At 44.0% G+C, this 15,851-nt stretch overlaps 1 long non-coding RNA gene across 1 annotated transcript; it reads right to left on the reverse strand.

The window, feature by feature from the left end:
• Window positions 1–1,535: 1,535 nt before the first annotated feature.
• LOC103891721 (uncharacterized) lies at window positions 1,536–6,787 on the reverse strand. Its single transcript, XR_655962.4, has 3 exons — window positions 6,645–6,787; window positions 3,500–3,655; window positions 1,536–2,250 (listed from the first exon to the last, which is right to left on the reverse strand). It is a non-coding gene; the product is annotated as an uncharacterized LOC103891721 (long non-coding RNA).
• Window positions 6,788–15,851: the final 9,064 nt, after the last annotated feature.

Consider the following 15,851-nt stretch of genomic DNA (forward strand, 5'->3'; position numbering starts at 1 on the left):
AAGCTGATGGGTCTGCATTCACTATTTGTATAAGGCACAAATTCTTAGTGGCTCCACCCTATTCCCCTAGTGCATATACAGGCCCTTAGTCTGCTGTGGGCATATTTAGGCAAGCACCTTGTGCAAGTTCCCACAAAACATCTGGTGCAAGCACCTGCAGGGTGGGTTGGAGTCTCTCCAGGGAACTTTCCTTCCCTTACTGTTTGCCTAAAGCAAGCTGGCTAACTCTTTTCACCACCAACAAACCTACAAGTCTACTTTCAGTGGTGCCTGTCTTCTCTACTTCCCTATCATTAAGAAGTATGACATGCCCCTACTTCTTTTTTTATTTAAAAAATTTTTTTTAATTTTATTTTTGAAACATTTTTAGAGGCAGGGTCTCACTATATTGACCAGGCCAGTCTCAAACTCCTGTGCTCAAGCAATCCTCCTGCCTCGGCCTCCCACAGGGCTAGGATTACAGGTGTAAGCCAATGTGCCTGGCCTATGCCCCTACTTCTATCAAAGGCCAGACTCTTCCTGTGCTCTGGAACTTATCTCCTCACTTTCTAAAGGGCTTGCTATTTTAGCAAGGTTTATCACCTCTCTCCTGCATTATCAGTTTTTCCTCTACAAGCTCATTACCACTATCTTGCAGATATTTGTAGTAGCATGACCCGTTAAGAAAACAAGTCTTTCTTGATTTCATATCCTCTCAGCTCACCCCAATTCTTTCTCTTCTAGAAAATCTTCTTGAACCCATTGTCGCTCCTTGTATCCTTCTCACTTTTTAATTCTCTAGAATTTAGCTTTGATCTCCAACATACTTCTGGAAACATTTAAATCCAGCAGAAATTTTCCTGTCCTAATCTTATACAATCTCTCAACTATATTTGCTCCAACTGACTACTTTCTCCTTCTTGAAACACTGTTCTGTAGAATATCCCCTGAAATAAAATTATTTTTTTTTAATGATTAGATTGGGTTATGGCCTTCTGGGAAGTATACCACAGAGGCAAAGTCCCTCATATCAGGAGGTATGTGATAGCCACACAACTTCACTGATGATGTTCACTTTCAGCATTTGGTTAAGGTAGTATTGTCAGGTTTCCCAGTGTAAAATCACCGTTTCTGTCTTTTTTGACTCTGTCCTTTGGGAGCAAGTCACTAACTCTGGAGCAACCCCAGCCCAGAAAGAATTGGTAGTGATTAAGTTCCACCAAGGAAGATATTTTTTTAAATCCTGTTTTAAGATGAGGAAATGAATGTTCAGAGAGATTAAATAATCTCTCTGAACCCCAGTTCAGAGATGTTAAATCATGATGTTGGCTTATTACCTAAATAACTTATAACAATCTAACTTGTATTCATACAGGCAACCTTGCATGGGGGATAAGCTTGATTGAAATGCTTTAGAAAAGAAAACCTTCAGGTAAATGCAAATACATGCTCTCATCAAGACACTTAACCATTTCTGCAGGCCAGTGTATAGGAAAATAAAAATCGAAAGAGATCCCAAACATTTGCCATTGTTGTAGAAACCACCACACCTCTAGTTTGGAGAAAATATTTTATTTTTACTTTGAGAGACTGAGTCTTGCTGTGTTGCCCAGACTAGCATTGAACTCCAGGGCTCAAGTAATTCTCCTACCTTGGCCTCCTGAGTAGCTGGGACTACAGGTGTGTGCCACCATGCCCAGTCAGAGACGAAAAGATTTTAGAGAAGTGGATTTCAACTTGTGATTGGAATTCTGTGATTTGGATCTGGCTTGGAGATGTGTTTCAATGGGCCTACATGATGTTTAAAATTATTTTCTGATTTGGTTGTCAACTTTTAAAAACTGAGACATTTCACATACCAATTCAGGTTGAATGCTTCTCTTGGAGATTTGAAAGCTCTGGCAGTGTTGGATCTTCATTTATCTCTGACGACGCTCACCTGGTGCCAAATCACAGCTTCTTCCTATGAATGAGCCACTCTCTGGTTCTCTTCAATCCCTCATAACCTACCTGGGATGATTTTTGGTTTTCATAGTTGTCTGAGCTCAACACTCCTGCTGAGAGGAATGAGATCACCGTCCTTTCTTGGTTGAGGGGTCACCAACTCAGAAGCGAGAGTTGACATATTCTTAGAGCTCCTGAAAGTGAAACCAGTATCAAAGACTCAAGTTGTAGGAGACAGTCTCCAGCAATGTAAGGCAGAATGTTCTATAGATTTTCTCAGTCAGGCAACCCAACAGGCGGCCTCAAATATGGTAACCTTCTTGTCACCTGGAGTGTTTAAGCAGCGAAGACATCATGAATCAGGGCTATCAAAGACAGTATTTGTGTATCACAGAAGCTTGGAGCAAAGACATTGGAAGAAGTGCTTTCAACTCAAATATTATGCAACCCACTTTCCTGAAGAATTAATAAACTTAATGGAATGGTAATTCTACCCGTAAAGAGGTAATTATACCTAATAACTGATTATATTGAGACAACTGCATTAAAGCACCCAATTTAAAAAAATATGCAAAGACTACAGTGAACTGACTGAAGATGTAAAGCTACAGGCAATGGTGAGAAATGACCAGAGATGTGGGGAGAAAATTGGTCACAGGAGAAGGTAATGGGAAGACAAGCAGCTCGTGTTTTGTTTCAGTTGGAGAGGGTGGAGAGGGGGTGAGGGAATGATGCAGTTAAAGTTGCAGCATGCTCAACATTAGGCAAACTGCATGCCTGGATTTTATCTTGTGGTTGAATGGCCTTGATTTTCTTGAAATAAAAGGAAAGCCAAGTATAGTATAAACAGTGCACAGCCTCATCTAAACACAGCCTAGTGAAGATGGTGTTTTAATCTTTTTGTTCTGGGGTGTTATGTAAACTGGTGATAGTATGGTTTTTAGTTTAGGTGGTTAAATACTTGAGCACTCTTTAGTTTGTTATTGGAGAGATTGTTCTGGCTTTGCCCTGAGATGCCAAGTTTGGGCAGTCTTACTGTTGCGACCCATATTTATGTTTTTACGGAAAGTTAAGTGATTTGGTATAAGGCTGTTTATGTTTACAGATGTGAAAATTTGCCTGAGGAAGCATTTTGTCTCTGCCTCTGTTTTTATCTGTGAAGAGGATTTGGGAGATTATTCTGAAATTAGTTTGAGATGTTGTGTGACCAAATTAAGACAAGTAGAACACACCTATCCATCAGGTGGCTTATTACCCTAACAGCAATAGAGATGTTAACCTCCTTGGTGTCAGTGATGGTTGGGATGAGAAAGGAATGCTTGTAGCAGCTAATTATATCTCCCTGTATTAATTAACATATTAAGTGACCGTTTTGTTCACATCTTGTTTTCGTTAAGGAAAAAAGAAACGAACAGTTTTGTGCAGTTCTCTGAAGATTTGGAATAGGAATCTTGGCTCTTGTCCTTAACAGATTTCAGGTCAAAATAAGAAAAGGAGAGAATGATTCCACTTGTGCTAGGTGGCTTAACAGAAAAAAAATTAATGACTTTCATCTTATTTCGGTTCAGACGCCTACCTGAGATATGATTTGAAATGAGTTTCCTATTCTCGACTCCCCTTGTTGAAGACCTGGAGATTTATCAATATCTCACAACAACAAAGAACATTGCTCAGTGCAATTTGACTCAGGTGCTGCTTTCTTCTCCAAAGAACCATCACGTTTTCTTAACTTCTATAGATTTAAGCAGGATTTATACTTTGTAAACCCAAGTGTGTATCCAAATCCTCTTGTTATTGTAAAGAACAACAACAAAAAGCCATACTCTCAATAAGCCAGTCTTGTTTTCTATAAACCTCTGAAGAAAGATTTGTACATTCCCCAGCCTGAGCATTAGAGGAAATAAACCCAGTTTGGCCGGCACCCCTCCTAGAAAGCGTTGTCTGAGAACAGACCCTGGGGCCCTGTAACTTTCCAAGCGCTAATATGAAGGACTTGGCAAAGTGGCTACAGGGAGTTTGTCACTACTTCTCCTTCTTTAAAGTAGGCAGCAACTTACATTTATGTTTGTCTTTCTGGAACATTGTTGTGTCACGCTGTTATCTAGGCAGAGACATTTTTACTATTTCATATGGGATTTATAACCACAGGGCTTATTTCCCTGCTGATGTTTAGCATTATGTTTAGAATTATGCCCACCTGACACTTCAGGAAATTTCCTCCAGCGAGGTTGTATTTAAGCCAGAAAGGGCCAAGCTGGTTCAGAGCCCACTGTTCAGCTGGTACTTTCTATGTAGTGTAAGACGGACTCTTTGAGTTACATTGATTTAGCTCTTGCAGAGTTAACTCTACCTTCTGTTTTTTTATTTGAGTTTTTTTTTTTTTTTCACTTGGCATCCCCTTTCCATTGGCCCCATATTAATATGTGGAAGATGCAGAAAATGTGGCCTGCAAACACTACATGAGTTAATCACATCTGAGATGTCTACAGATGGGCATACTATACACAGGTATAGTTGGGGTGTTTCTGAGAAGGGTATGTAGGCATGTTGGAAGGATGGGACAGAATCAGACTTGGGTTAAATTCTGGTTCTTCCAATCACTAGTATTATTCATTAACTTCCTATCTTGAAAAATTCTTAGGGTTGCTGTAAAAGACCACTTAAAATAATAGGGATAAATCATAGGAGATGAATGGTAAACGTTAGTTTAGTTATGAATAATAGTTATTTTTCTTGGGAAAAATACCAGGTTTAGGGTCCATGTGAATATTGTACATGTAGCTTGGTATTTAATCACTTAGTTTCACATCTAAGATGCATCAATGAGCTTTAATAATTTTATTCCTTATTTGGCCAGTAATCCTATCTCTTCCAAGATGAGCCTAGATATAAAAATTTAAAAATACTTTTGACTGAATACATGCATATCTCCATACCTGTGTGACAAAGGAGTCCATAAAAAGTACTGTATTATGCCAAGGCACTTTGATCCTATTCAAATATTAAGATCTAAGTTTCAGCTATTTCAAAGGTCTGATAATTTCCACCTTTATTCCCAACACAGAAATTACTCTTTATGGAACTCCTGACCCTAGGTGAAACATTTCTGCTGCTGCTCCCAGGAACCGCACATCCCTTTCATACTCAGTGTGAACTGTCACTGATTATATCAAGAGCCCACCCCTTCATGTAGATGATAGAAAATGCACTGGCTTTTACTCAGCTGCTAATGAGTAATTGCTCTGTGGTCAGCCACAAATGTGGCCAGCCACAGCAGGGCTATTGTGAGAAGGCACACACTTTTATCCTTCAGGACCTCATGATGCTGCCATCAGATTGGGCCAAGAAGAGGCTGGCTGTTGAGCTGGCACTTTGTGAGCAGGAGATATATATATATCCAAGACTTGATACTCTAGCATGGTTGAGTATCATTATTAAAAGACATGGCCACTGAGTGTTCTGGATGGTCCAGCCCATCTCTCTTTAGCAGCAAAGTTGACTTTGGAAACCAGTTTAGGTCCTCAAAGGGCTGCTTGGTGCATATAGAATCAAAGTAATTAGATCAATAAGTTTTGAGCATTATTTTTTCCTTTTAAAAATTATACAAGCAGGCCGGGCGCGGTGGCTCATGTCTGTAATCCCAGCACTTTGAGAGGCCGAGGCGGGCGGATCACGAGGTCAGGAGATCAAGACCATCCTGGCTAACACTGTGAAACCCCGTCTCTACTAAAAATACAAAAAATTAGCCGGGCGTGATGGCGGGCGCCTGCAGTCCCAGCTACTCGGGAGGCTGAGGCAGGAGAATGGCGTGAACCTGGGACGCGGAGCTTGCAGTGAGCCGAAATCGTGCCACTGCACTCCAGCCTAGGCGACAGAGGGAGACTCCGTGTCAAAAAAAAAAAAAAAAAAAAAAAAAAAAAAAAAATTATACAAGCAATAAATTTTCATTGCAGAAAGATTAGAAAACATGATACACAGTAAGGGTAAAGTCACACCTAGCATTTAGGCATAAGCATTGTTAATATTTTGGCACATCCTTCCATACTTTTCCATGCATCCTTATTGAGACTTGCATACTCTAGGGCTTGAGAGTAATTCATTATTTTAGGAACTTAGGGCCTTGCAAGAGCAATTGTTATTCAGATTTTATTTTGAGCAGGAGAAAGCAGAAAACCCTGTTCCTGTAAAACCAGGAGTGGGTGTGCAGGGGTGGGCATGTGACCCAGTCTCAGCAAATCAGATAATTACAACCTCTTGGATACAATGATTGGTCTGGAGTAGGCACGTGAACCACACAGGAGTAGGACTTTTTTTCCTGGAATTGATGAACAGTAGGAGAAAAAGTCCCTCTTTATGCTGAGATAGCTCAATGGGGAAGACAGGCAAGAAGCCTGATGTCTGCTTGACTGCCACGTGGCAGAGAGCTTGCCTGAGAGAAAGGCCCAGCAGGGCAGAGGTAGACAGGGGAAAGAGAGAGAGAGAGAGAGAGAGAGAGAGAGAATGAACAGTTGGCATTGTTTGAGCCCTTGGATCCATCCATCCTTAAGATTCCCAGTTATGTTACCAACTAAACTTCACTTTCACTTAATCTAGTTTAAGTTGGTTTATGCCAAATATAACCAAGAGTCCTGGCTCAACCACTTCTCTAGCTCCTTGGGAATAGGGCCCTGTCTGGCCTGATCTCTGAGCACACTGCCTGCCCCATGTCCTGTGTGACTCACGGAGTTATCTTCTTCTTGGTGCTCAGGATGTGCTTTTCTCCCTTTCATTCTGCCTTAACAATTTCAGCTTCCAGCTCTGCATTGGTGACAATGGGCCAGTCTCTTCTTGGGAAAAGAAGAGCCCAAAACACCCTTTGGCAACCAGCTTAAAGGTGGGACCTGTGACTTCCCTCATAGCTGATGGGGTCAGATGGGTGGGCAGGCCCAATTTTGATTAATATGCCTATAAAGTGGAATTCTGGGACTGACCTCCACTCAACTCAAACAACACAAAGATAATTGACCTTTGGAAACTGCCTCTGGCAGTCTTTTTATTATTTTTATAGGAAAGTCCTGCAAACCAATTACATCTCACAATGGGCCTTTTATGGTGCTATTAGTTTAATGCAGCTTTCCGAGAAATTAGCCCTCAGGGAGCCTGAAATTCTAGAGGAAAAAAAGGCCCTCTATGGACTTATTTGACTTCTGGATTAGCAGGAAAGATGGATTAGTAGCGCAATATTCCCTGTAGTAACTTTTGGCATTTTGAGCCATCTAACCAAGGTACCAAATTCCCATTTTGGGCCCCTGGTGTCTGCCCCAAGGAAAAGGAAAAAATAAATTTGAAAAAGAATAAGCTGTCTCTTTAAAGAATTCAGTCTACAAATCAAAGAGGGTTTATTCCCCTCTTAGTCTGAGGTTAAAGAAGAACGGGAGTGAGAAAATTGAAATAGCACTTCTGTTTGAAGGTCTGGGTTTTTCCGAATGTGAAATTACAGGTGTCTGTCTCAGATCCTCACGCTGGCTTCGGTACCTCTCACCCAGCCACAGTTATTTGCAGAGTGATGGCTCTGGGGCCTTTGTTACAGGGTCAGGCTGTGGGTCTGGGCTGGAGAGAGAGGAGATATCATCTTAGAAACATCACGCTGCCCTCACCTAGGGAGCAAGTGCATGGGGTTTCAGGCAGGGCAGAATGGGGGAAGAGAGAGAAGCTAGAAGGTGACAGGAGGACTAAAGACCCTGCCATTTCCTGGAGTCTGACGCCCAGGTTGGTTGTCCAGCTCATCCCTAGGACAGGGAAGGGAACACAGAGCAGGTCTGTGAGGGGCACTGAGCCCAGGAAATGTGCCTATGATAGCTGCTTCCTCCTTAGCCCAGCCCTGACCCTGGAAACCCCAGTCCCACCTCCTCTGTGTCATGTGGTCATCAGCCAGGTACACTGGTGAGCTCACAGTCCTTCTGTCCCCTTTGTCACCTTGAGGATTTTAACCGTTTTCTTACACTCTTTCCCTCCCAGTTTCTGTTTGCTCTGTTCTGACCTCAGCAGTTCCTGGGCTCAGCCAACGAGGGGTTTTTCTGCAAGCACCCAAGACTGCCTGCCTGTGGGCTTCCTCTGGCTGCAGGGGGACCCAGTTTCGCCTGAGCAGGTGGGGCAGGCTGAAATGCTTGGAGTTATCACATGTGGAGCATCCCTCAGCTATTAATGGGAAAGAGGTAGGAGTAACTACCCCAGCTCCCTGACTCCTTTGGTGGGACAACCCTGAAGTATGTTCTATGTGGTCTCCCAGAGTTCCCCAGTGTGACGGAGTCTCAGTTGTCCCAAATGGTGAACTTCTTATCATACACCCTGTATTTGCCTCCTTCCTTTCCTTGTCTCAGTTCCCCATCTCCTACTGATGCTTTGCAGAATCACCTCCCAAAGGAACCACCGACCCCCAAACCTTATCTCAGAGTCTGCTTCTGGGGCCACAAGCTGAGCCAGACCTCACACCTTGTTTCCTGGTTCTGCCCTGAGTGTCCCCCCTGGGGTCTAGGCCCAGTGTGGCATGTCTTGCACTGTCATGGGCTCTTTTTGGCTCCCTTCTTTACCTTGGATTTGTATGACTTCTTGGGTCATGTCTGATTCAGGCTCCTCCAGGAAATGACCTGGTTGGACTCCCAGGACCCTCCCCTGGCCCACGTAGCTGGAATTCTTGCTGATTTGGGCCCAGCCCTTGCACGGAAGGAATGGAATCTCATTTTTAAGGGTCATGAATAGAAAGAAAAACAAAGTTTTCCTCTTGAGGCGAAGAGAATATGGAAAGGGCCACATCTTAGGCAGAATATATAGGGCTGTTTCTCTGGAGGATACTGGGACTGGTGAGCTAGGTTCTCCACTTGCTGGGGCTGCTGTGCATCCTTTTTCTGGATCTCTGATCCTGCTACTAGAAATGGCCAATGGACTGGATTTATTAGGAAGTGGGGCGGGGCTCCCTCTTCTTCATCTCGTAACTGTTCCCTAAGGATGCAGTGGTGTCTTCCTTATGGAGAGGAAAGCTCAGGCTGCAATGACAGCTTGTGCGATGTTGGGCAAGTTGTTTAATCTCACTATAGCTCAGTGTTCTCATCTGAAAAATGAGGCTCATCATGTAGCACCTCATAGCATAGTTACGAGGAATAAATAAGCAAATGTGATGAAGTGCTTTACAGAATGCCTGGCACGTGGTAATAGCACCACAAATGCTAGCTGTTATTAACCTGGCATGCACTACCTTGTTTTGTTCATTATCTTGCGATAGTTTATCTCCCTGCAGGTAGGAGGCATAAGGTAGCATCTTTCTTTCTCTTGGTGTCTATAGTATGTTCATATAGCAAGTGCTTAAAAAGATACATCAGTAGAGAAATATCAGGCAGGTTAACATCCCAGCTGTCTGGTCCTTGCTCCTCCCTCTTGACCGTTCAGGCATGCCAAAACTTGGTCCATTGCAGAATAATTCCATTTTCAGAGAAGCCATGCTAGTACTAGAGAGTTGTTAAAATACCCACCTATGGTGTGAGGCCACCTGGGGGTCAGGAGGCAAATGAAGTTCCAACTATGGCCAGGGAGTCAGTCCCATCCCTGCGTTCCTAAGGGATGCAGCCCTGTTATGCACCAATCATTTTGCTGGCAGCTCCCCCCACCACCCCTGCCCCTTGATCATACTTAAAGTCTAAGACAGCACAGGGGCTGGTCCTCCAGGGAAGACCAGGGCTGCAGTGGGGGTATTTTATGCTCCAGAGGTGCAAAGTATTTAAGCTGAACAAGTCACTTAAATGACAGCATTATCTGCTGCTTCCCCTTCAGTGTTGCAGACAGATAAAGATAAAATAGCCGAGGTAATTGTGGAGATGGAGTGTCGCTGGCAAATGATCTGAGCACAAAGACCATTTGCAGAGATAGATGGAGTGGAGGCTCCGGTAATTTTTCTTGAATCATGTTTAAAGTGGCACAGTCTGAAAACCAATTCAGCAAGAGTGCTGCTTGGAGGGTCCAGGTCCACCTGAACTTTGAAAATATTACAGTCAAGTGAAGCTTACAGGTGACAAAGAAAGGAAGCTATTCCTCATATAATTGGCATAGCAGTGGTTTGGTGAGGGGAGCTTGAGGGTCACCCCCTGAGGAATTCCACCCACACAGCACTGGGTGCTCGAATCAGGCAAAACTGCCATCTTGGCCTGACTTGATTCCAGGGCCTGGGGATGGCATTGCACAGATATGGGTGGGATCAGGTGAGTTCCCCGGGAGACCTCTTTGCTCACTGGCATCAAGGCAATGGATTCTGGGAACCTGGCACTTCGGAGTTTGAATATGCCAGCAGTGTCCTTGGGCCCAGTGCCAGCTTTGTGGTGGGAGAAAAAGTGGTTGGGGACTTCTCTTAAGTCACTCTCAACCTGCTAATGAAGGAAGTAATGGGCTCTGAAGGTAAAATGACAACATTTTACAGAACACTCTGTAGCTATTGAAAACCATGTTGTAGAAAAACTAATGACTTGGGAGAAGGTTCATGATATATTGCTAAGGGAAAAAAGTGGCTACAAAACAGCATGCGAGGATGCTCCCAGTTTTTGTTTAAAAAAGTATTTATACACTCATGTATGTAAAGAAAAAATAACTGAAAAGAGAAATATATATTTTTAGATTTTCATCTTTGACACTTTCTACATTTTCCAAATTTTCTACAGTGGGCATGTATTTCTTTTGTAATGAGAAGAAAAGGATATTAAAATCATATCTTGCATTCATATGGTATTTACGATTTTCAAGATATTTAATATATAGACTTTCATTTGATCTTCATAACAGTTCTGTGAATTGGGTAGGACAGTTATTCTGATTTTACAGAGGAGGAAATTGAGGTTCAGAGCAAATTAGGGATTTGAATAGTGTGTTGCCTGGCTTGTAAGATACCGAGCTGGGGCCAGAACCCAAATCTTGTGTATTCTAGGTTAGTGTGCTTTCCATTGCATGTTAGGGGTATTGAGATAAACCAATCAACATAATCTACCATCTCATAATTGAAGTCCTAACTGTGTCACTTCGCCCAGGAACACTTGCCCTGATCCCCTTCTTGAGACCAGCTTCCTTGTTATGTGCTCTCTGACACGTAGTAGGTGCACAATAGACAATGGCTATTATTGTCAGGAACACCCAAGCAGTGAGTCTCAGGGTTGAGGGGGAGTAGATTTAAAATCTCAAAATAACTGGCTTTGAGAACTGAGTTCATTTATTTCTGTGTTGTGCAATAAGGGTAGTTACTGGCTATTTAAATTAGAATATAAGCTGAAAAAATTAAGTAAACATTTGGTTCTTCCGTCATCTTAAATCCATTCTAAGTGCCCACCAGCCACGTGTGGCTATACCATGTTGGACAGCGCAGACATAGAACATTCCCATCACCACAGAAAGGTCCGAGCAGGGCTGTCTGGATTGTTTCTCTCTCTTTATGATTACAGATGTATTTGTTAGGCATTATTGGATTCACGTTTGTTCCCTGCACTAGAATATAAAGTTATGAGGGCAAGGATTGTGTCTGTTTTCCTCCCTATCCACAACACTCAGCCCAGTCTTAACACATAGCAATTGCTTTATAAATATCCATCTGATGTTTCCCACTGCTTTAGGATAAAGTCCGTATGCTTTAGCGTGGCTTCCTAGGCCTTGCATAAAGTGGCCTGGCCCCCTCACTAAGTTCTCCCCAGACATTCTTCCTTTATCTCCAACAATTCTATTGCCCCACATTTTCGTCAGTTCCTTGGCTACCCCTTTCCCTCTTTCCACAGAGCCTTCACACATGCTGTTCTATCTGCTTGTAGCACCTTTCCTCCACCAAAACTTCTGGCTGACTCTTTTTCATCCTTTATGTCTAAGTGGTAAATAGTAAACCTCCCTCCCTCCAGGCAGTCTTCCCTGGCTCCCCAAGTCTGGGTTAGGTGCTTCTCCTACATGCTTTCATAGCACTCTGTACTTCTCTGCCCCAGTCCTCCGGGCCCGCACTTAGCATACTGTAATGTAATGGCTTCTTAAGGAAGGTCTTTATTTCTCCAGCTAGACTGTGAACTCCCTGGGGCAGAGGCTGTGTCTTTTTTACTCACCGTTGGATCTCCTTGTGCTAGATCAGTGCCTGGCATAAAGTGGTTAATGGGTCAAAAATGTTTATTGGGAACCCACTATGTGCCAAGACTATGCCTGGCACAGGGAGTAAATTAGTGGAGAAAAGAGACATGATCCCCCCAATTTGAGGGGTTTCCTTAATCTTCAGTGCCTCACAGAATGTTTGTTGAATGAATAAAGGACAGAAGCTGTGTCTGATGTGATTGGCCTATTTCAGGAGGCGGTGATTTCTCTGACCCTGAAATGAAGTCAGGGAAGATATCAGAGGTGTCTCTGCATTGATAGACTTTAGCCACTAGGGTAGTGGTTTCCATGACAGTGTGTGAGGGACAATGGGGAGAGACATCTCCTAGGGAATGCGTGTTTAAATGACTTGGGAATCACGTTGAGATTTTAAATCTACCCATTCCCCATTGGCCCAGAATCACTGCTAGTGTGTTCCTGATAAAATGGTACACATTGTTCATTGTACATCTAGTATGTGTCAGGCTCTGTTCTCATGCTTTACACACACGAAACTCATCTTACCCTCTTAACCAACCTATAAGGGTAATGTAATTACCATCCCCATTTTACAGATGGGGAAATAGAGAGGTAAGCAACTTGCCTGAAGCCTCCCAGCTAATGCGTGGTGGAACCAGGATTTGAGCCCAAGCAGTCTGTCTTCCAATGTGTGTTCTTAGTCGCTGAGCTAAAGTCTGCTGAGAGAGTGCATGTCTCAGGTGGGTTGGGGCAGAAAAAAAATTGAGAACCACTTGAGTGGAGAGTTGGATGAACTTGATGTTCCCTCCAACTCTGAGGCTCATGTTCTTGAGTTTAATTAGCTGGGGAGACATGACTGCTACCCATGAAATCATTCAAGAATGTTCCAAAGTAGGATACAATCCAGTGCTACATTTGGTGGCCCAGACTATATGTGACTCTGGGTAGGGAGAGACCAGGGTGGATGGAAGGACAGGGGGAAGGGTGAATGCTCTGGGGCAGGCAGGGGCCGCACGAGGACCAGATATTAAAGTGAGTCCACAGCTCGGGGATTGGGCACAAATAAAGTTTCTCTTCGAGTTCTAGAAGAGGCTTGAGCCTGTCATCATTAATTTGTCGTGGAGCGATCAATCACCCATTGTATTCCAGGCACTGAGCTGGGTGCTAAGTGTGTTAAATGCAGAGCATAGCCAATCCCTCTCCTCGTGGAGTTCACAGTCTTCTGAGGGAAACAGACAGCAGTCAGAGCATTACACAAATGAGTGAGTAACCACAAAGGGCAATAAAGGATGGAATGGAAATAAACATAGTTCTTTGGGAACACATAACAAAGGAATCTTACCTGGGCTTGCTGTGGGTTGGGGAGAGGAGGTCAGGGAAAGCCTCTCTTCCAGGTTAAGCTGAGATATGAGTGATGGGTTGGTGTTACCTGGTTAAAGATGGCCAAAGGGTTTCCAGGTTGGGGGACAAGCATGTGCAAAGATCCTGTGGTAGGAAAGAACACAAAGAATTCTGGGGAGTAAAAGAAGGTCAGGATGGCTAGAAAGTGGAGTGAAGCAGGAAAGCAGGCAGAGCTGGAGAGGGAGCCTGGGGCCAGACCATGCAGAGCCTGAATGGTGGGGGACCATACATCTCAGTTTGCCAAGGACAGTTCTGGTTTACTCTTGTTTCCCTAGCAGACTAGGAATAGTGTCTTGATTTGGATGACAGAATGTATGGCCACCTTCCTAGGTCAAATTAAGGATTTAGTTCTTCTGGAAAATGGGAAGTGGCTATAGGGTTTTTTAGCAGATGAGATTCTCCTCCGACACAATCAGATTCAGGTTTCCCTGGCAACTCTGGCTGCAGTGAGGAGGGTGGATTGGAGGGGTCCAGCTTGCAGGTGATTGCTAATGATAAAAAAAAGTCTTTCATTAGCAGTAGAGGGAGTTACTCCCTTCCACTCCACCCTCTCAAAGAAAGTTCCAGAACTCAGGGTTAGAAGAGGACCACTCTCCAGCCATGAGTTGGCTGGGTTTAGATCTCCCTGGTGTCTCTTTGCCAGGGGACTATGTGACATGCAGTCTCAGGGTGAGTGGAGCCCTGGCACGATTTCCTAGGAGACCAGGGCCTTTATACCAGTTCTGGAAAAAACACACATAGGTCTCACCAAAATGTCACCCATAGGCCAGCTAGCATATGGCTGTCCCTCAAAGGCACCAGCTGTAGGGATCTGACGCCATCCCAGGGCTGTCTTATTGATACTGTTGATGGGCCAGGACATGGCAGTGGGTACTCATTTTCCTAGAGGCTTCTTAGATTTCAGGTAAGTATCAGAGTTTGAGAGGCTGTTCAAAAAACCTATCCTGAGAGGTTGTTCGTTTTCTCTTGTTCTCGTTCTCTCTCTCTCCCCTCCTCCCCCGCCCTCCCTCTCTCTCCGCCCTCCCCATCTCTCTCCCCTGCCTCTCTGTCTCTCTTTCTGGAGCTTTTACTTTGAGTCTATGTTAAAGCACTCTTATTACCCCACCCGCTAGCCTATTAACAGTGCCTGGGCTTGGCTGCTTTTTCAAAGCATCTCGGTTCTTTTCTCTTGCTTGGTGAAATGAAAACAGAGTTATTCTAGTGGAACATTTTACATTAGATGCAATCTAAGAAAACGGCTTATAGCACCGAGGACTCCTTTGGAAGCAGCCAGGGCTTGGAGTGGGGAGAGACAAACGGGACAGGGGGAGCAAGTTGAGCAGAGTGCACTCTGACAGTGCATGGGGCAGGGAGGGTGAGGCTGAGCCTCTGAATGTCCCCAGGAGCTTGGGTGGCACCAGGATGAGTCACACAAATTGATGCCTCTTTTTAGTGCTTTTATTCCCCAGGATATAATTTTTTTTTTTAGTCCAAAATTTTGTAGCTCTTTAACAAGGAGCCTGTCTCTTTTCACCTCCTTTTTCTGCCCCCATCCTTCCTGCTCTTAATGTTTTTTTCTTTTCTTCATGTTTTTACTGCTTTCCTAACCCCAGCCTGAGATTCCATTTTCTCTGACACCCGCCTACCATGCATCTTTGGGTTGTAAATGAACCATCTAGCAGCAAGAAACAAAGTTTTCTAGCTAATCTCCCTCTTAATGCTGGGGCTCAGAGGCCTGGGAGTTTTCAGCTCGGCCTGCCTCTAATAGGAAATCAAGGGCATGACCAGCTCTGAACAACAACTGAGGCCCCTGGAGTTATCGTGCGGTTCTATTCCCAACAGAACCAGAGTTACTGACTCTGCCTTATATAAGTTAGCACCAAACTGAGCCTCTGAGTCCCTCTCCTTAAATCTTCCCAATTCACAGGAGAGGGCAAAGTTCAGAGAAATGACATGGAGGAGATGAATTCACACACTCTGGGTGCCAGATTCCCAGCCCAGTCCAGTGCTCCTTTTTTTTTTTTAGATCTCCCTGGTGTCTGATTGCCAGGGAATTACGCAATGTCCAGTCTCAGGGTGAGTGGAGCCCTAGCATGATTTCCAAAAAGACCAAGGCCTTCATAGCTGGAAAAAACACACATAAATCTCCCCACATGTCACTCATAGGCCAGCAAGAACACAGCTGAGAACTTCTCATCAGGGCCATTCATCTAAGGCACCAGCTGTGGGGATATGATGCCATCTCTCTTGATGAAGAAAGGAGCCCAGAGGGCATAATCATCTTGACTTCTTCTTGTGGCATCATTCTAAGGACTTCAGGGGACCCTATGGGACCCTGCAGGACTCGTTCTGATTGTCTTCTTACCAAATAATGGACCCATGGAGAGAGTAAGTGTTTGGCTGGGAAAGTAGCCAAAGTATGTGGCTCTAGACAAAATGTTGCAGATGCCCATGGG

Source organism: Pongo abelii, chromosome 8, assembly GCF_028885655.2.
Source record: "Pongo abelii isolate AG06213 chromosome 8, NHGRI_mPonAbe1-v2.0_pri, whole genome shotgun sequence".
In the NCBI taxonomy this organism is placed as follows: Eukaryota; Metazoa; Chordata; class Mammalia; order Primates; family Hominidae; genus Pongo; species Pongo abelii.